This window comes from Physella acuta, unplaced genomic scaffold (assembly GCF_028476545.2).
Source record: "Physella acuta isolate Inbredline_101_S28 unplaced genomic scaffold, ASM2847654v3 ptg002420l, whole genome shotgun sequence".
Taxonomy (NCBI): domain Eukaryota; kingdom Metazoa; phylum Mollusca; class Gastropoda; family Physidae; genus Physella; species Physella acuta.
The window spans coordinates 988-4925 of NW_026733907.1; the positions used below are offsets into that span (position 1 = coordinate 988).

Sequence of the window (3938 nt, forward strand, 5' to 3'; positions counted from 1 at the left end):
GCACAGGCCCCGCATTAAGTTGAAACTTGAACAGCCAACAGTGCCAAAAGGGCTCTCACCAGAAAACGTTCTGATGCAAGCTGACGTTGTTCGGTGTAACGCATACGCTGTTGTATCAGCCCGTTGTGTCGAATTTAGGCCGTATTGGCCGAATTCAGCTGAAGAGAATGATTGTGTAGACTAGCTTAAACAATATTTTGGTCTCACTATTTGTGGTCAAAATATTTTTGAATATATAAACATATTTATTAAGAATAGTCGACTTTTTGAGAGAAAAAAAAATCAGCTAATCTAGTTCTAGATCTAATCTAGAACAATTTTAAAAATGTAGTTTAAAGTGTAAGGCAGCCTTGAAAAATAAAACATTTGGGTATATATCAGTAATAATGATCTGGTCACTCAATGATTTAGCGAGTGTATTCGGTTGGCGAGAAATGTACTCTAGGGCTTAAATAATTTTATTTGTTTGAAAATATATATTTATATTCTATGGGCCTATTAATTATGATTTTGGATAATATTTTCAAATTCTAGATCTATGTTTAATTATTTTTTCTTCGACTGTTTGTCTAGCGCAAAACCCTAAAATCTTGGGAATGATGATGCACCTCTTTACTTTACCTTTCAACGTCCTTTGACCTTTGGTTAGTCCTCTTCCAAACTGACCTGTCCCGCTTCGCTGGATCAGCTGAATGTGTCATCAGAGAACATAAGCCTTTACTTGAAATTTTCGGGGTGGGGGGGGGGGGTTGGGGCGGACACTGTTAAAAGTATATAGATCTATTTCCTCAGGGTGTGTTTAAAAAAACTTTACAGTTTACAGTGAGTTTACAGTTACACTTACACGTATTGTTAGCCAGTATTATGTTTTATAGCTTTTGGCTTTTAGATACAACAAATGTTACATTAAACTGCACCTGTAGTTTGGAATTTTAATCAGCACATTTTTATCCAGTTATAATTAATTATTTAAATATAGTCCTATCTCTAATAGATACTAGGCCTATAATTAATTAATTGTTAGGCCTAAATATAGGCCTAGATCTATCTCTAACAGATAATATCAATCACCTTCAGAGGCGTAGCGGGGGGGGGGGGACATATGTCCCCGGGCGCCGACCTTAGGGGGGGGCGCCAAATTGAAAGTTTGAGGGGGGGGGGGTGCAAATGAAAAGTTTGAGGGGGGTGCAAATCGAAAGTTTGAGGGGGGGGGTACAAATGAAAAGTTTGAGGGGGGTGCAAATGAAAAGTTCGAGGGGGAGGGTGCAAATCAAAAATTTGCTCCCGAGGGGGGCGCCAAATTGAAAGTATATCCCCGGGCGCCGGGAAGGGTTGCTACGCCTCTGATCACCTTGAATCTTCCCAATATAATTGAATATAATGTTTTTTTTAATTAACTGAGGAATCCATTACAGAAACAAAAATTGGGATGGATTGAATATGGCTTGCATAAACCAACAAGCAATCGCCAGAAAGACTTTAGATTGGAATCTCCATGAAGAGAGGAAATTAGCTAGGCCAAAACAAGCTTTGGAAAAGATAATTTATCAGTGAAGCAGAAGTCAGAATGTTGTCACCTGAACTTGGAGTAATCGCCCAAAACCGAGTATGTTGGAGATGTGTAGTTGTGTCCCTATACTAAACATGTGAGCCACAGAAATGATCATGTCAAGGAATTCATTAAAAAAAAAACAGCATTGTAATTAGGGCCCTTATATGCTAAATCTGTAAAGCTTATGACTGATGTAAATGTAAGTTTTTAGACCTGATTGCTGCAGTGTACTGATTTACAAACATTAATGAATTCAGTTGGCCAGAGTAGGCTACTAACATGTTTACTTTAACAGTTGTGTTTAGAATAAATTTAGAATAGATAGGCCTAATCTCAGTTATCTTATTTTTATGTTTATAACTATTTATCTGTAACAGCATCTGTGCAGTTTTCTTGAAATGGCATGTGCTTATAAATTATTATTTTTTTGTTTACAGGGGCTTCTCACCAGCTTGTTTAAGATGTGAAACAGCATGGCCTAGAGGTAGTGTGCTAATCTGCTACCTCAAAAGTCTCAAGTCGAATCCGGGTTCAAGTCAGTAGATCACCCCTGAGTCCACCCAGCTCTGATGGGTACACAGCTCATGTGAGGGAAAGTACAGGCGAATGAGCATAGTACTTAACACACTATCCTTTCATAGGCTGAGGTCACAGATGCAGGTGAACTCTACTTCACTTGCCAGGTCACCAGAATGCCACTCACTCTCACCTTGATTTCTGTGACAACTGTCAGGTATGAACTAAGTTTCCTGGATATTTAATTGGTTTGATTTTCTAATCTCATTTTATTTAATTTTTGATTGTCAATAGATAGATCAATGAATGAAACTTGAAAATTTGTTTTATTTTTATGGCAAATAATTATAAATTTAATCTTTGGAATTCTTTAAAATATAAACCTTAATTTTTTTTACAGTTAACTCATAATTTATAATTGTACCTGCGTGATAACTATTTCTCCATTTTAACTGCATAAATATGATTGGTTAATTATAAAGTCCCATTTTTAGAAAACTATAAGTTATAAAAATAGGAGCTTTTAAAAACAATCTTTATTTATGAACTTGCTTTCTCAGAATGTATGTTTTTTGCCTTACATACTTTTTGCATTAAGTGCTTCTAGTGTAAATTTTTGTTAAAATAATAATTATCTACTGTTTAATAATAGGCACTCAAGTTTCAACTACTAATTGGCAACATTAGTATCAACTATATAGATCTATGTGAATCTAATTAAAACTATTTCTAGTTAAAGATTTTTCATATTGGTCATTTTATCATATTTAAACAATTTCAGAAAATTTAACGTACCAATTCTTGTTAATTTAGTTAAAGAAATTTTTTTTTTTCTCATTTATGGTTTTTATCAGGATGAGTAACAGATAGCAACGGCTACAGAGAATGGTCCCACATAAAAAAGAATTGGGAGCTTTAGTTAGCACATACTCCAGCAGGACAGAACTCTAGACCTGTAGTTGGTGGCCCATACTCCAGCAGGACATAACTGTATACCAGTAGTTGGTGGCCCATACTCCAGCAGGACTTAGAATGTTAGAGCTGTAGTTGGTGGCCTAGTCACCAGCAGGAGTGATGAGATGATGATTTCCTTTAGGGCTTCTTCCGTTTACTCTGTACTTCGATTCCGCTGTATATGAAATGTGTAGGTCAGTTTTTTGTTAACTTTTGAAGTTGTTATATATCCTGCATTCTTCTTTTTTAGGACAGTTAATGCTGGTCAAAATAAAATATTTTTATTCTTTTATTTTTTTTATGATGCCATTTTTTGGAATAGATTTGTCATAAGCGTGTGTATTTTTTTAAAACTATCATTAAAAAATTTAATAAAGAGAAAAGTAATTTAAAGCAAAGCACACCTGCTGTCTAGAATTTAGAAAGACAGTTTGGCTGTCAGTGTTATTCAAAAATGTGTGGTACTTACTTCAAACATTCCCTCTATGGAGCGAAAGCTTGTTTTCCAAGTGTTTTGAGATAATTTATAGTTTTTAGTGCAATTCTCATATGGACAATTGCGATTATTAACTCGTCAAGGATGGATGTGTGTCCGCAGCTTTAAGTCGTATCTCCTCAACGAAGCAATATCGAGGACTAGTTCCAAAAGCAAATATGTTAAGCAAGTTCCAAGGATGATTGTGGGCCAAAACAATTCCCGGAATTCCTTCCTGGATTTCCCGGAAAAGCCAAAAAACCTAATAAAAAAATGCAGTTTTTGGCCCATATCTCGGCAAGCAGACCACTTAGCAACTTGAAACATTTACCGATAGATTCCTGCCATAATTTAGAACAATATTGCAAAAGAAAGTTTTCAAAAATATCCTTTCGTTTGGTCACAAAAAATTAATTAAGGAAATTGCGCTTAAATTGTCAC

The 3938-nt window shown here is 35.4% G+C and overlaps 1 long non-coding RNA gene across 1 annotated transcript; it reads left to right on the top strand.

The window, feature by feature from the left end:
* The first annotated feature begins 756 nt into the window (after nucleotides 1-756).
* Nucleotides 757-2248, top strand: LOC131933251 (uncharacterized). Its single transcript, XR_009384912.1, has 3 exons — nucleotides 757-822; nucleotides 1416-1606; nucleotides 1990-2248. It is a non-coding gene; the product is annotated as an uncharacterized LOC131933251 (long non-coding RNA).
* The last annotated feature ends 1690 nt before the right edge of the window (nucleotides 2249-3938 follow it).